Source organism: Helianthus annuus, chromosome 14 (genome assembly GCF_002127325.2).
Source record: "Helianthus annuus cultivar XRQ/B chromosome 14, HanXRQr2.0-SUNRISE, whole genome shotgun sequence".
Lineage (NCBI taxonomy): Eukaryota > Viridiplantae > Streptophyta > Magnoliopsida > Asterales > Asteraceae > Helianthus > Helianthus annuus.
This window is the reverse complement of record NC_035446.2, coordinates 160,803,726-160,822,060: the sequence shown is the minus strand read 5'-3', so window position 1 is coordinate 160,822,060 and position 18,335 is coordinate 160,803,726. Positions and strand designations below refer to the sequence as shown.

General features: G+C 34.3%; 1 long non-coding RNA gene across 2 annotated transcripts; it reads right to left on the bottom strand.

The window, feature by feature from the left end:
* Positions 1–15,035: 15,035 nt before the first annotated feature.
* Positions 15,036–18,022, bottom strand: LOC110868866. 2 transcript variants are annotated; one of them, XR_004879740.1, is made up of 5 exons: positions 16,923–18,022; positions 16,692–16,753; positions 15,819–15,948; positions 15,659–15,734; positions 15,036–15,184 (listed from the first exon to the last, which is right to left on the bottom strand). It is a non-coding gene; the product is annotated as an uncharacterized LOC110868866 (long non-coding RNA). The 2 variants fall into 2 exon arrangements; XR_002552846.2 differs by lacking the exon at positions 15,036–15,184 and having other exon boundaries at positions 15,344–15,734; positions 16,923–17,997.
* Positions 18,023–18,335: the final 313 nt, after the last annotated feature.

The window sequence follows — 18,335 nt, the reverse complement described above, 5'->3', positions numbered from 1 at the left end:
TGTGATCATAAGAACCGTTAAAAGAGGTCTCATAATAATTTGATATTATTTACACCAATATTAGAAAGTAACAAACATCAAAATGCCACCATCTTATATAGCTTTTTGTTGGCAAATCATAAGATCGTAGCTTTGGTGATAAACACAGTAATAAACAAAAAGAATCACTTACAAATTTCGACTTCGTGGTTTGGTAATAAAAAAAGCATGGATTTCATCCACAAAGTTCACTTGTTACGTTGTTCATCTTTTTTATTGAATGATAATGTTAATGAGCTTCGAACCCTTCACTCCTTTTGAAAATCTGTTGTATATTAGGCTAGGCGGGGCGCTCCGTTGTTCTCCGTGGTGGTTGAAGTTCCACGCGTGGAAACACCGCCGCCACTGGCGTGGTGATGAAAAAAAATTAAGAAAACAAAACCTAACTAATAATTAACTCATAACGAAAACAAAAATATCATGGAGCTATAATCTTTGTTTTTTTTTTTTTCGTTTTCTAATATGCTCTTACACCATCTTCGGTCTAACAAGAAAGCCAATCGCACTCTTCTTTAAGGCTATGTGGTGTGGGCTAGCACCCCTAGCCACATCAGCCAAATGGCTCCCCAAACACTACCCCGTGGGTGTTATGGGAGGGGGCTCCATCTCTTTAACGAGTGACAAAATAATTAGCTCATACCGAAAACAAAACAAAATTATTATGGAACTATAACCTTTAACATTTTTTTACTAATATGCTCTTACACCATCTTCAGTCTAACAAGAAAGATTGCGTTCTTCTATATGGCTATGTGGTGTGGGTTAGCGCCCCTAGCAATATCACTCTAATGGCGCCCTAAGCACCGCCCCATGGGTGTTATGGGGAGGGGGGCTCCATCTCTTTAACGAGCGACAAAACCCTATACGTGTGGGGCCCATGTGATTCCACCAATTGGATTTTTCCTTTTTTGATTTCCTTTTATCTCACATTGTGCAAATGTTAACGATAAAGTATCTCACTTATGTGACGTATACATAATACTAATGTGACGTGATAAAGCCCCTTAAAACTTTACTCCACATCCTATAGTCTAAACACACTTTTAAGTTTTAACAATGTGCAACTTGATGATAGAATACCATTAATATTATATATTTAGAATGAAAAACTTGTTTGATTACTACAAAAAGATACCTTTTTCAGAACAAACTAAAATAAAAAAGTACATAACTTTTATACTTTGGAATAAATCAGTGTTATATATTCTATTAAAAGTATACTTTTTAACAACACACAATCGTTTAAGGTTTGTTTTATACAACAAATGAGGCCAAATTAGGAAGGAAATTAGTCGGTGGCCACACCAGCAGCACATGGAACCTGTTTGTTGCCCATCTTTTGCTTCAACCCTAAGGCTGGAAGGTATGGGGGCCGGCTTGGCCCGGCTTGGCCCGGCGCCGGACCCCCACACCGCCCCCCTGGCCCGGCGATCATCACAACCGGCTACCCCAAGACGGGTGTGCCGCCCCAAAATTCAAAGGATATAGCCGTTGAAACGGCTAGTTTTTTTAAAAAAAAAAAAAAAAATTTCATTTTTTCCTATAAATTCAACCACTTTCAATAATATTTCCCCACTTTCAACCTAAAACACTCTCAATTTTATACCAATTTCTCCCTACTTTTATAAAAAAAAATATCCTTTTACCCACAATGGCTTCTAATCCTTGGTGGCCCTCGTCTTCGGATGACGAAGAGGAGATGTTTTTCGCAAACGCTGTTCTACGGGCGGGACAGATTTTAATCGAAGAGGAAGAGGAAGACGAAGAGGAAGAGGAAGAAATTGGTGAAAATGTTATTACCACACGAATACGCATTAACAGAGACCGCCAAGGTTTTCATTACAAAATTTCATTGTCCTTATTTTTTTTTTCTCGTACTTATATATTTTATACGACAGGAGCGCACGAGAAATTGGTGAACGATTACTTTTCGGATGAGCCACTTTACAACGCCGACATTTTTAGACGCAGGTTTCGAATGAGTCGGGCGATTTGTGAGTATGATGAGAATGCATCTTGGGGGAACACTGTCCCGGTTGATCCCCCACAACAGGATTTAAACTCGTTCTCGCTAACAAACGACTTCACGCATGCAAACCTTCAACAAGATTTGGTAGAACATATTTGGAACAACGTTAACATTGTGGAGGGTGACGGAGCCGAAGACGAAGACGAGTAGTATTTTTTTTTAGGTAGCGTAATTTTTTTTTTTAGGTTATGTAATTTTTATTTTTTTTATGTAATGTATTTTATTATCTTTCTTTATGTAGTATTTTTATTTAAATGTTAAATACTTTTTATAAAAAATAAAAGTTAAAGGATGTGGTGGGGCCCCATCCTCCACCCCCCTCCATCTTCATTTTGGCTCATCCCATCCTAGCCTCCTACGTGGCGCTTACGTGGAGGCTCATCCCCGTGGGGATGAGCCAAACCATACCTTCCAGCCTAACCTCCTTGTCCCTATACTCCTCGAATGTTCTTCCCCATCCTCACTATTCCATTTTTCGGGATCATCTAATTCTCTTTTTTTATTATAATCATAACTATTTTATTTTATTGTATACCATAACACCAAGTCTCTCTTTTACTACCACTTGGTTGACTATTTAAAGAGTGAATTTCAAGTTTTGTCATTTATCTTTAGGCCACTTTGCAAGTTTTGTCCTTTATGCTTAAATTTGACGAGTTTTGTCCTTTATGTTTAAAAATCAAGCACGTTTTACCCTTTATGTTTAAAAATCAAACACGTTTTGTCCTTTTTGTTTAAAAAATCAAACACGTTTTGTCCTTAAAAATCAAGCATAAAGGACAAAACGTGCTTGATTTTTAAACATAAAGGACAAAACTTGTCAAATTTAAACATAAAGGACAAAACTTGCAAAGTGACCTAAAGATAAAGGACAAAACTTGAAATTCACTCCTACTTAAATAGAAGTTGTTTACAAGATACTCGTACCTTTCAACAAGGCTTAAGTTAAAATATACAATAAGCACGTTAAATAAGTTCGAACATAGAAATAATATGTAAAACAAATACACAGGTTTTACAGAAGTCAACATGGAATAAAGAATTATTCTGAACTAATACATTGAATATATATTTGTAATGACAATTACAGAAAGTATCGTATTTGTTATTTACTAGTTTACGCACCGCCCGTGTTGCGGGGTCGTAAATGAAGAATTTCTTGGTTTAATAACATGCAATCATGTATTTTGCAAGCATGTATTTTGGTTACCTGTACATACTACTTATAACAAGATTTCAGTAAAAATTAGACATAAATAAAAATATGTATGTCAAAGAATTTTTGTTTGGGGAATTGGCCTGTAATAATCTGACCTAGAGCTTATTGGCCATTAATAATCCCACCTGAGAATATTCCCCCACCAGTCCCACCTTTCACATATTTTTCCTACAATGGTCCCCCGTTAAAAAAACTTAACGAAGTTAAGGTTTTTTCCAAATTACAAACAGATTTTTTAGGGCTTTTGATCAGAACGATGATACGAATCCATTGATGTAAAACTTACTTCGAAATGGTGTTCCAAGTGACTTGATTTTGGTTAAATGGAAATTTAAACACCTGAATTGAAGTGTCGTTTTCATCGTTTGGAGCACTGTTTCGAGGCAAGTTTTACATCAATGGACTCGTATCATCGTTCTAATCAAAAGCCCTAAAAAATCCGTTTGTAATTTCGAAAAAAGCTTAACTCCGTTAAGTTTTTTTAACGGGGGACCATTGTAGGAAAAATAAGTGAAAGGTGGGACTGGTGGGGGGAATATTCTGAGGTGAGATTATTAATGGCCAATAAGGTCTAGGTGGGATTATTAAATGCCAATTTCCCTTTTTGTTTTAATAAAGTTTAGTAATTATAAAGTAATTTTATTATAGACTAAGAGTAGTAGCAGCTGTCCACCAATAGCTAACGGTCACTATTCCCCCAGGTACCGGGTTGATTCATTATGGTAAAGGGAAAATGCAAAAAAAAAAAAAAATACAAAAAGGAATAAAAGCATAAAGACTAAACATGTACACTACCAAAAGTTAAAGCTGAGCGCATATAAACAAGGTTAACCAGTACAAAGAATTTTTTTTTTCTTCTGAAAACAAAGGGGCTAAACACGTATATTGGCGAAGTTTCGTCTCTTGGTTATTGTATGTATATAAAATATAAAAAGTTAGTATTTACGAAATATACAATAAGAAAGCTGACATATTTGATTTGGGTGTTTTTAGATGTTAAAAAGTAGACAATGGAACAATGTAATAAAAACACAATATTAAATACTCAATTTGTAATATAATAAACCGTTTGTAATAAAATAAACTAGTAAGAATTGACTAAGTTTTCGTTATGACTTATGTCTGTTATGTGGAGCTAGCCCGCTCTTTAGATCGATATATGTCTAAAATGAAAGGTCTCAAGTTGAAATCTGAGCAAAAGGAATTATTCAGATAATTAATGTAAAATTGATTAATTGTATCCTTTGTCGTTCGAAAAAAAAAGAAGGTATGACTCGTGCCTACTATTTAAGGTGTTTCAAACTTGTTATGTGTTTTGTAGTTTTGTCGGGCTATATATATATGTTTGAAAAGCGAGGAGATTTTTATAGAACGGGCTCTGTTGCTCCGACCAGCAAGATGCTAGACAGGAAAAAAGAAAATCATACATGGCCAACACAAAAACTAAAATGAAACATACATAATTTTTTTTACTCTAACTTTGTACGTAAGATCTATTCTTAACCCATAAAAAACTTATTGCGTTAATGTCTTTAACTAACTTGATCACTCGTGGTGTAGCCTCGTTTCTCATCCGCCACTAATTAATTATACCATTGAGAAATTATAGTCCATAGAGCATTTGGAATCTCGCATTGAAAAAGAAGGTTATCGTGAGTGTTGAGCTCCATTTGTTGGACTAAATGTCTCATCCATCTGATATGGTCCACTAGTTTAGCATGCCTATTAGTGTCTGTGTAGATACATATTTCAACGTTCAATTGTGGGTTGCTTTGTACTTATCAACCCAATGAGAGGTTCATAATTAGTTTCAAAATATGTTATTTAAAAATTAAAACATAACTAGCGGAATTTTCTAGTTTGTTGCGGACTTGCGGCGTGAATGGGGATCGCGTAAACAAAGTTACGTTATGATACGGGTAGTGAAAAGATGCTGAAATATACCGAAACTGACTCGTATCGAAAGCAAAAATCATAAAAGTAAACATTGAAATAAAAAATAATGAAAATGAATACTGGTACCGATATGAAGATTGAAGGCGGTATCAGTTTGATAGAAAATTTTGTGTATTACAAAATATATAAATTGATTTAAATGATAAATAAATTAGTTAATTGTATATATTATTTATATATATTGAGGATCCTTTACATTAATCCAGAAGTGTGAGAAGTGTATTATAACTCTATATATAACACCATATAAACACCGTATAACAATATGTAACACCATATAACACCATATAACACTATATAACACCATATAACAAATATTACACTATAGTTTGTCTGATAGCATGTCTATGATAGATGTATAGTGTTATATATTGTTATATAGTGTTACATAATGTTACATAGTGTTATATGGTATTATATAGTGTTACATATTGTTATACGGTGTTTATATGGTGTTATGTAGTGTTATATATAGTGTTATAATACACTTCTCACACTTCTGGATTAATGTACAGGATCCCTACCCTATATATAGTATAAAGGATAGGATGAAAATAAAACTAGTTTTTTTTATCCTTCACACTTACCTACAACTTTAACATATATATAATATGACATTCAATGATAGATGATCATGGATAGATGAATATTTACTGAGATTTAGATTCTAACTTCGAAAGTTTCTGAATTAAGTTTTTATTATGAAATTTTTCATTACATTTGTCATGTTATTGACCATCTAATACAGATGACATGCTTAATTGCTAATAGTTTGGGGTCAATAATCAGTCAAGCATGTTGTTGAAATGTGTTGGATAATTATGTGGATTAGTTTTATCATTCATTGGGCTTCTGATTGTTGTTATCTTGGGCTTATGTGTTATAATACTTTGGGCTGTGTGGGCTCAGGTATTATTGTGTTGGCTCAGATATTATTGTGGTGGTTGTTATTTCTGTTGGGGTTCATGTGCAACATGTTATATCTCTGAGGGGGTAAAGTGAAAAGATAGAACTGTGATCATCTTGGGCTCTGAAGTTTTGGACCAAAGTGTAACTTATTCTGTGGGCGCATATAAAAGAGTTGTGTCCAGGAAATTCATTCATTAACACTCTCACTTTCACTTTCTCTTTTCTCTGTATTAGTCTGTTAGAGTTTGTTGGCGTATCGTTGAAGTTGTTATCATCTCTCACATGTATCTGAGAGTTTGATTTGTTGTTTGGTATAGATGATCATCAAGAGACATTTCTATCTCTGTATTGTCTAGATCTTACAATTGTAAGATCTTAGGGTTCTTGGGGGGGGCAAATTCTTCTGTTTGTTTGTGTTTGATTCATCATATCATGTTTCTGAACACATGTGTTTAATTAAGATTGTAGGATCAGTCTGACTGCCGGAGAGAAAATGTGAGACTGGACTCTGGAGAGCACATATCCTTCATGGGCCTTAGAACATGATAAGATGGGCTTTAGATTGGGCCTGTCTTCACTAACGTATACACCATATAGATTTTAGTCTACTTTATTTTTTTTATTTTTTTAACTTCATTTTCTGAACGACAGAATCAGAAATACAAACACCTATTGATCAGTAGGTTTTAATGTTTTATTATAATAAACTAGATTAGAACCCTGTGTATTACACGGGCTGAATAAATGTGAATTCATATACTAAATAATAAAATAACATATCTTTAAAAACTTTGTTTATTACATGGATTGAATACATATAATTTTATATACTAAAAAATAAAAAGTTATATCTTTAAAAACCCCTTGTATTGTTGTACAGGTTGAATAAATATAATTTTATACATCAAATAATGAAAAAAATAATAAATAATAAATTATTTATATATTTATAAAACCTCGTGTATTGTACGGGTTGAATAAATCTAATTTTATATATCAAATAATAAAAAAGTTATATTTTTAAAAACTCATGTATTACACAGGTTGTATAAATGTAATTTTGTATATAATTTATAAAAAAAGTTATATCTTTAAAAACCCCCGTGTATTACACGGGTTGAATTTATATATCAAATAATAAAAAAATTATATTTTTAAATACCTCATGTATTACACGGGTTGGATAAATGTAATTTTGTATAGTAAATGTTAGAAAAAAGTTGTATATTAAAAAACCTCGTGTGTTACATGGGTTGAATAAATGTAATTTTATATAGTAAATAATAAAAACTTATATCTTTAAAAAACTTCGTGTAATACACGAGTTGAGTTCTGATTAATTTCAGATTTTGATTTCCTGCATTTTCTCTCCTATTAAATAATAATAATTTTTCTCTCCTTAAAATTACATCTTAAGTCATATTCTTATTTTTATAAAACATATTTAAAAAATATATAATATTTTATTTAAAATAAATATATCTAAAACATTTACTGATTATAAAAAGTTAAATATATTTAAAACATATTACTGATTATAAAGAGTCATAGACAATTTAAATATGTTACCTAAATTTGGATGTAAAAGTATAAACGTAAATATTAAAATAAAATCTCTCTACGATATAATAAAACTATAATGTAACCTATTCCTATATCTAAGGAAATATATTATAAAAATAATAATTTAATATTAATAGTATATTTTCTAAATAAGTTTTTAATCTATACTATATCTCTACGTATATCTCATAATTATATATATTAAATAGTATATCTCTACGTATATCTCATAAATAATTATTTAATTTTAATAGGCTAAAAAATAGATGGCTCTAATAAGTGACATGTGTCCCTAAAGTGGTTTCTTTTATTATATAGTATAGATATATAGATACAATAAATTATTATCTTTATTTTTTCTTTAAAACAATGGTTTGAAACTTCAACTCTTGTAGGAAGTCAAAACTCTATAAATGCATTATGAGGTACAAAATATAACTTCAAAACACGCGATTCATCTATTAGAAAAATCATTGGGAGTTTCTTCAGGGTGACTTTCTAAAAATATTTCAAGAATTTTATGAGAATGGGCATATTAATCGTTGCTGCTCGTCTTCTTTCATTGCCTTAATTCCTAAAGTCAATGACCCTATATCACCATCGAATTTCCGGCCTATTAGTCTTATTGGGGTAGTTAATAAAACTATCTCCAAGGTTTTGGTGAATCGGCTTAGAAAAGTGGTGGGAAAATTAGTGTCGGAGGAGCAGTCGGCCTTCTTGTCTGGGAGGAACATTTCTGACGGCCTGTTGATTCTTAATGAAGTCATAGCTTGGATGAAGAAGGTTAAAAAATCTGGTATGATTTTTAAGGTCGACATTAATAAAGCTTATGACTCTATTAATTGGAATTTCCTCGACTCGGTGTTGGCTCAAATGAACTTCCCGGAGCGTTGGAGGGGATGGATTATGGCAACCCTTGTATCATCACGGGCGTCGGTGCTAGTGAATGGGTCTCCCACTATGGAGTTTGAGTGCACACGTGGGTTGCGACAAGGAGACCCATTATCCCCATTTCTGTTCGTTATTGTTATGGAAGTATTGTCCGGACTTATAAAGAAGGCTGTTTCAGTAGAAATATTTAAAGGTTTACGTTGTACAACGAATGGCCCAGTTCTTTCTCATCTTATGTATGCAGACGACGTCGTTTTTCTTGGGGAATGGTCGAGTGAAAACGCTCTCAACTTACGTAGAATTTTGAGGTGTTTTTATCTCGGTTCTGGGTTGAAAGTGAACCTTTCCAAATGTTCCGTGTATGGGGTCGGAGTGGATGATGTAGAAGCTCAACAAATGGCGAATATTCTGGTATGCAAAAAAGGTTCTTTTTCCATTCAAGCACTTGGGTTTGGTGGTTGGTGCTAATATGAACCTCATTCGGAATTGGAAGCCGGTTATAGATGTGTTTAGCAACCGGTTGTCTAGTTGGAAAGCAAAACACCTCTCGTATGGAGGTAGAATTACGTTATTAAAATCGGTTTTAAATTCGTTGCCAACATATTATTTTTCAATATATAAAGCTCCGGCAAAAGTCTTGGACATTCTAGAAAGGTTGAGAAGGGTATTCTTTTGGGGTGGGACGGATGTTAATTCACATATGAGTTGGATGGCCTGGGAAAGGGTTATAGCGCCTATCGAGTATGGTGGACTAGGCTTCGGATCTCTTCGTGATTCAAATCTTGCTATGTTATCAAAATGGTGGTGGAGATTCAAGACGGATAAAGATGGATTATGGAGAAGAGTTGTTTGGGCTTTTCATCATAATAATAGATCGTGGGCTCCGGTTCCGGCAAAGATGTCTTTGGCGGGTCCTTGGAAACAAATTGTCGGAACTTGCGGGAAGCTTAATCAGGTGGGTATAGACCTTTCTAGCGCCATTCGGTGTAATGTGGGCTGTGGGTCTAAAGTGGCTTTCTGGCTGGATCTTTGGATTGGCGATCATCCGTTGTACATGAAATTCCCTCAATTATTTGCTCTTGAAAGGGTTAAGATTTGTAATGTGGCTGACCGAGTCGTGTGGGATCTTAATACGGTAAAGCTGTCATGGGAATGGAGTAGGCTTACTTTGTCCGAAAGCGAACAGGAAGAATTGACAGAATTAATGCTGCTGATCTGCGATTATAATGCAAGTAGTGGGCCAGATCTATGGTGTTGGAGGCATGACACTTCGGGAGCTTTTTCGGTGGCTAGTATCAAATGTATCTCTGCGTCGGCATCGAGATCGGTACCGGATTACATATTTAAATGGAACAAACTAGTTCCAAAAAAGGTGGGGATTGTCGCGTGGAGAGCTTTGTCGGAACGTCTTCCTACTCGGGCCGCTCTAGCTGCTAGGAACATATACATTGAAGACCCCCGGTGTTTATTCTGTGGCGAATATGAGGAGACTAGTGAACATATATTCGTATCGTGTCATTTCTCCCAATCGATTTGGCTCATTGTAGCACAATGGTGTAAAATTCCCCCCATAATAGCTTTTAGCCTCAAGGATATCATGCATATGATACTGTTAATGGTAGCAAGAAAAAACAACAAATCATTAGTGCCATTATCCAGGTTGTAATCTGGTGCCTTTGGAAGTTGCGGAACGGTGTCCTTTTTGGTCAAGCCTTCCCGAGCATCACGAGTGTGGTTGAAGAAACGAAATCATTGGCATATCATTGGATAAAAAACAGATCGGGTCAATCTCAGTGGTCGTGGAACGAATGGGTTAGTTTTAATATGGCTATGTAATACGGTTTGTACTGGTTTTTTTGTTTCTTGCGGGGTTTTGTGTGTTTGGTGTCTGTAAATATGGTGGCTAGCATCTTGCTAGAAAGTTTAATAAAATTTTTCTGTTGGCCGTTCAAAAAAAAAGACACATTCATTTACTTAACGTAGACTGAAATTTATTACGGTCTCCTATGAAGCCGCTACCACAGTCAGCGATTTATCATTCATTAAAGGAAGCGGAGGTCAAATTGGAAGAGAAGTTGAAGGAGTTACAACTTTGATATGAGGTAAGAAACGATTAAAAACAAGAATGAAGAAAACAAGTATGCATCATGTTGTGGAGTTGGGGGTTGTCTATCTGCATGAGGGAAGATGAGGTTGTTATGAACAAGTGCATTGTGGTAGGTGGAATGCTGGAATCTGAAAACGAAATTTTGTATCGTGGGGTATGGTGGGGTGGGGGTTGGGGGCATTAGTTGACACGTGGAGTTCGAGCCCTCCCGCCGGTGAGTGACGTGTCCGTGGGGTATGGCGGGGCGTGGCTAGCCCGCGTGGCTTGGCAGTTTTTTAAAATAAAAATAAAAAAACAAAAATTATAAAATACATATAAATAGCCTAAAATTTTATTAAATTCCTAAAAATTACAAAATTCATAAAAATTACAAAAAAACCTAAAAAGGATTACAAAAAAAAAAAAAAAAAAAAAAAAAAAAAAAAACCTAGAGCGTTAGGTAAATTTCAAAAAGAGCGAGCTTGTATAACGACTTTCGCTCCTTGCCCCGAAACTCAATGTTCGCCACCACCACCCGGTCTTCGTGGCTTATCTCACCGCTCGGAACGGCTTCATAGTAGGTTTTGAAACGATCAAGCTTCAGCTGTAGCTCGCGCCATTTATGTTGGCACGCGTTTAAGTTGTGCCGGTCGTTTCCCACGTTATGCCGGTAGCTAGCAAAAGCTTCCAGCCAGTAACGCGTTTCACCGGGTTCTCGGCCCTTCATTGCGTCAACGACGCTCGTGACAAGAGCTAGCTCTTCTTCGTGTGTCCAAGAGGCCATCGATCAAGTGTGTTTGGGTTCGGGTAGCGGTGGACAGCCAACAAGTTTGTTTGGGTTGGGGTAGGTTGGGGTTATATATATATATATATAGCGATGTTGACTGTTGGGTTGGGTGAACCGTTTGGCTTGGCCAAACGGTTAGAATTTGAAATTTAAATGCCCCGCTATGACCTGGCCAACAAGCGAATAGGAGCCGGCCACATAGGATCGCTAGCCCGCCCCACGTCCGGCTTTAAACTCCCGCCTCTTGGGCCACGCCCAAACCCAAGCTCACCTGGGGTGGTGGCTTGGGCGTTTTCAGCCAACCCACGCCCCAACCCCCGTCCCATACCCCATAGTCTTATCCATCAATCTTTTGGTGAGTTTATGTAAGTTTGTGAGTTTGCTTATACTCTATGAAACCGAGATTATAAGACTTCATCTATAAAACATCACATTTTACTTGATTTAAAAACCAATCTATTTTTACTTTCGTTGATATCATGTGCGGAGCTTAGTGCAGGCCAGAGCCCCCCCCCTCCCAACCCCTCCTGTTTTTTCGCTTCGTAATGTAAATTTTACCGAAAATCTTCAAAAAATTTATATGTATTGAGTCCTCTCCCTTCTAATCTAATAGATCAAGCTCCGCCACTGGTTGATATAGACAATCCCGACCACCCCTAATTTTCTTCATGTGTTTTTTTATGTTTATTCAAACAAGATACGTGGAATATTACTTTGCGAAAACCGTGCCTGACGTGACAGTTGCAAGAACGGACAACATTTTAGTGGTCATGTCATTCAACCCATGTTGTTAGGTGCAATTGTGTATGACTAGTTCCTGGTTTGCTTTAATTTATGGTAAATTTTTGATAGGCCATAAATTTCATACCTAAGTAATGTTGCTATGACTGTACTTGGCAACAAAAGTAAAGTTAAAGATATTATTGGTTTAATTGTCAATATAAACTAGAACACTACCAAAGAATTTAAACATGATTGTATCTTTACAGCTTGTGGTTGTGCAGGAGTTAAGACTTGTATTAAAACAAAAATAACCAATAACAAACCCAAAACACTTAAAACCAAACACAACACACCAAAAAATAAACTTAAAAAATTCAATAGGCCTATACGATGCGTATTAGGCCAGCCGCCAGACAACTACTGCACCTGCCAGTCTGCCATGTTTTTTACTTTATTCAATGCACATCGTATAGGCCTATACGATGCGTATTGAATTGTCAAAGTGTGCCAATAGATAGGCCGGTGTGCCAATAGAATTTTTTTTTAAATAAAAAATATAAAAAGAAAACATATTTCATTTCAACTAGGTTTTGCTCGCCCGCGTTGCGGGGCATTAAACCGAATATTTCTTTCTCACAGCATGTACGTCTGTGTTTTAGTTACTTGTACATACTACTCATAACACGATTTAAAAAAAAAATTACATTGAGTAAACAAAGTAAAACAAAAGACTACCATACTTTTGCTAAAAGAAACTAAAACGATGGAAAAACTATCGCTTGACATGACGAATAAAAATTAAATCGAGCCAACCAATTAAAACAAAACACTACCATAGTCTTCTAAAAAATATTAAAACAAATTTTATATTGGGGGCAAAATCGTAAATAAACACAAAAAAATCATGTCGAAATGTAAATCAACTTAAGTTTATATCGACATGTAAATAAAAATAAAGACGTAAAACTCGATTAAAAAGTATTTAAAAAGTTAAGGGGTTGTAAGAGTTAATGCTGAAAATTAAAGGGTAAAAGTAAAAAGGAAAAAAGAAACAAAGAAAAAAGGAAAAAAAATTGACAACATTACTGTAGCAAAGTGGTGTTGTCAATTGATATATATAATAATAATAATAATTATTATTAGTCATTGAGTTATAGTTTGAAATATTAAAAACCAAGTTGCAAAAAAATAGACAAAAAATAAAATAGAATAAAAATCAAAGTAGATTTCACATCATTAGGGCAAACAAAGTTACTTCACAGTTAGATTTAGGTTGTCGTTACTCCGTTAGAGAGGAAGGGGTGCTCAATGAGGGTACCTCGGATTTCACGAATCTTGCGTTGTCACCTCACTTTTAACCTAAACTACCCTAAAACACTTTAATAGGTTAAAATACTACCATAAACTATGGACCTCACCCCTTCTCTCTCTCTCTCTCTCTCTCTCTCTCTCTCTCTCTCTCTCTCTCTCTCTCTCTCTCTCTCTCTCCCCCTCTCTTACCCACACAGCTACCTTAATCGGTTACTACTACCTGCATTCACTAACCGGTTTGGGATACCTGAATAGGTGATAGCGGTGTACGCAATTTGGATATCCCTTCCTCCCTTAGTAATGGAAGTGAATGTTATAAGTGTTATTGGCCAATTTTTTTAGTAGGACTTATCATCGTACAATAACTTATACTTTAAATTATTATTAATCTAATTTGCATATAAATATAAAATCAACTCAATATAGTTTTTTATATAGTAAAATATGCCTTAAAAGTGAATGTAAATGAAATGAAACAATCCCATTCAAAATTCATTATTGTATTGTAACTTTCGTCAACAAATGGATTGAGTTGTTGTGACAAATGGATTAAGTTGATCGACGATTCGCCAACAAATCATTTTCAAATTAATACGAGACTAATGCTAAGCCACACAATTTTTAGACTCAGTAACCATGGAATTAACACATAGCCAAATGATTAGAGGTGACACTTATGTCGTATTAAATTAATTAACCCAAATACGAAACAATCTTAACCTAAAATCTAATTATTTTTGTGTAAGTTGAATAATGAAAAGCACCCTGATACAGATGTTCAAAGTAAATATAAAACTGGTCCGCATCTAATGATCCTTTTGTGTGTATTAATCAAGTGTTTGAAATGCTGAAGATTTAAGTCTTATATTTATTGATTACTATGACCAAAAAAAGGATCCACTTTATTATTTTTCTTGCAAAAATTCTTGAACCTAATTTTCATCATTTCATGTATTAACTATTAAGTCCCTATAGATGTTTAAAACCCAATTTGTTATGTTAAATCCTTGAAACTTATACTTGTATAAAAACTAGTTAAAAGTAATAAATTGTTACACGTTAAATTTAAGTGGTATTCAATTAAAAAAAACGACCCAAGTATACCATTTTATTTTGAAAAATCTAGGAGTAATAATAACTCATTCATTATAAGTTACATTGTTACACATCACAAATTCACTTGTCGCTACAATTTGTCACTACAGTGTCATAGTTTTATTATTATTTTTTAATAGTTTTATTATTATTTTTTAAAGTTTTTGAAATTCTAAACCAGCCCCTTATCATATAGGGCATTCTGCATGTATATCGTTCGTATTTGGTATACCTCGTACATATTTGATATTCACAAATATTTTGATTTTGTAAAAAGATAACAATTAAAAACAAACTAGTGATATCAATCTGGCGCGTTGCGCCTAGGATCAGCGGGGGTTCGATTTTTGGTTCATTGTGATTCATGGCGACATAGACACTTGTAAAAAAATCTATTAAATTAAACTATTATAAATAATAACTTCTAAATTGTTACAAATACAATAACTTCTAAATTGTTAGAAACTCAAAAGGTTACCCATAACATAATAACAATATTTAGATAACATACTATGCAAACACATTTAAAATGAGAAGCCAAATGTCGCCTTGTCTTTAATGACTAAAAGGCGTTCCCTGCAAAACAAAAAAACATCATGCAAAATGAACAATAACTATATTATCCTAAGAAGATAGGTAAGTAAGCAAATCACGGGGAAAAGAAACAGATGCCTTATCATTGATTCTCAGAAAAAGAAAAAAAAGGCTAAAGACCACCACTTTTTAATTGAAGTAGTTATATACTCTACGCGCGTTGCGGCATGCTAAACCGAATCATTCTCAGTTCAATGCTACGTACATTTATGCTAAATCTCGATTTGTCTTTTAAATAGGAGTTGGATGACCAAATACGACATGTTTTGTACCTTTTTTTTAACTGAAAACAACTAATTCCTACATGAAAAAATGGATCTACAAATAACAGGCAATGGAAGCATTTTGATACAACCTTCTCGGTCCATCCATACCATAACCTTACAGTTGTCTTATAGGATTTGTATCCGCCTTGTTTGTTTAGCAAGCCATTGAAGCCTTTTAACAAAGTCTTACCGGTCCATCTGTAGCATAATCTATGGTTGTTACACATGATTTTTAGCCGTCCTTTTTCTTGATGTGTCGCACGTATCTATAAAAGAACAGTGCTATTTTTATTGGGAGTTCGGATTGGATTTCTTAAAGTGTGTTTTTGAATGAAGTGTTCTATACGTACCATTATATTTGCCTTTTAGTTGGCTTTGATGTTGGGGTGGCAAGAGGCGGAGCGGGTGTTGCTTCATTGAGATGTTAGCTGATGAAGAAGCACGCTCCTTTTTCTGTGAGGTCTTCGTTAGTGAGTAGTACTATTATGCAAACGGGCAAATCAGTAGTCAAGTCGATTATTTAATTAAAAACGAAAAGTAGACCACACACACAATCAAAATAGAACACATAGATAAGGAGGCAAAAAAAACTAATCCAGCATGTTAACTTGAAATATTTTGTCTAATCTGGTTAAATATGATATTATATAACTTTGACTCTAGAGAACAACCCAATACCAGAAAAAGGCTACTTTTGATCTTAAACTTCAAGACATAACATCTTCATAATAATCCTCCATATATGGTTGCTATTTTATATAAAAGGAAAACCATTCTAATCATAATTTGATGTCAATAAGTAATCTCCCAAACAAAAAGTCAAACTTATAAATTATAAAATTCTGTATAAGGAAAGTAAATGTGTTGCACTGACTTTTTCATTTAAGCACTGATAAAAATAATTTATTTTTTTAAGACTTCTTATAGATAATAAAGTTTGTTCTCCAAAAACAATGTTCGGCAGTCATGTTCAGGATAGTAAGGTGTTTTTTACCCGGGTTTGGTTTGGTAATCGAGCTTGGGTCGGTTTAAGTAATCAACTACAGGTAAATATGACACCGGATTAAATTAAAAGTGGCCTCAAGTCGTAGACAATAACCGATTTCGGGTCAGAGTTTTATTAATTAAATATAAGAGGTGTAAAATAGTTACAGCAATCACGTAATGATATTTATTGTATCATAGAATACATAGGGGACAAATGGGACATGCAGATAACTTACAAAAATATGGCTCATAAAACTCCGAACAAAATGATGATAGGTAGTGCCAACGACGCAGAGGCCTGTAAATTAAAAACAAAAAAGTAAGGCATGCCTGCTTGTATGATAGAAAATGTGACCATATGTGATAAGTTAACACAGTCATATGAAACCAAGTTATCTTGGGTTAAAATATATGGATAATGGGTGAAAACATATTACAGACATAGATATTATCGCTTAAGAACCAACCCGCTTTAACACATTGCCTGACCCGCCTAGTGGTTTCGAAACCGGCGGGATTCCTCACCCTACTCGTGCGTTATGCTTGGGTTAAACCAACACAAAACAGCTGTGAGCATTAACCAAAGGAATTCAAATAGATCAAAGCCATAAAAAACATAATAAACCAATATAGAACAGTTGTGGATCTACATGAAACCAAAATCAAATACCCTTGTGACTTAAAAAGTGGACCACTCTTATGTATGCTGGCCATTTTTTTTTGAGTTGCATACATAAGAACTTTACAAACCTCAATAATGTAGAACTGAGCTCATAATAAAGTGAACTCGTTCTCACCAACTTTACAAACTTCACCAGATCGCATGAATTTATTTAGCAAAAATTAACACAAAAAAAGAAACGCCTTACATCAGAACCCCCAAAATCACAACACTCAAAGTACAAAACACCAAAGCCAATGACAAAATTGCAAAACCCAATAAGCCATCTAAAACTAAAGTCGTTGCATATAAGAGAAAACCAAATACCGGGCCAGATCCGAAAAGAAGGAAATTACGCTCCATAAAAGTACGGGAACCTGCTTTTAGCGAAAGAAACATCAAAACCCAAAAACCTAATAAAATTGATGAAGATGATAAGAAGCAAGAAGTATATTGCCAAAATCAACGCAATCAGAACACTACGAAAACTGACACATTAAAAATGGAAACAAAAAAACTTTTGAGCAAATTTTGCCCTATTTGACCTCTTTGAAAAGATGAACTATGGACGCATTTGCAAGTAAAGAGAGCATTACTCAAACTGATTTAATCTATCTATTATACTAAAGCAAAATAATGGTTGACTTTTTGACTTTGATGTGCTATTCTCTGTGGCCAGAGAATTGGGATTTTGGGCGGCATTCTCATCTTCTCTCTGTTTCCTTCAATTTTCATTCAATGCTCTTCAATACACCAAAGATTTTCACCGCCTTCTCTCTTCAATTCTCTCGAATACCAAAAGCTTTCCATATTTCAATGGATTTTCTAAATCAACCTACATATACTTCGTCCTTTTCTTCATCTTCTTTATCTTCTTCAATCGATTTCTGTTTTTCTTCGTTGATCCATATCGAAATCTGTAAGTGTAGATTGTTAATTTCTTAGTTTAATCATTATTTTTTTGTTCGGAATTTGATTTACTTTTTGAAAAACTATTTTTCTATTCAAGAAACCCTAGCTCTGATTGTCATTCTAGATCTGTTGTTTATGTTTATTATCTTTATGTTTTTTGGTATAGATTTTGATGTTTACTCATAGCCCTAAACCGATTGTAATGTCTAATAACTTTTATTTCATATGTTAATGTTATCTATCCAGATCTGTGTGTATAATAACTTTTGTTCTGTTTTTGATTAATTTTTTGAAGAGATATTGTTCT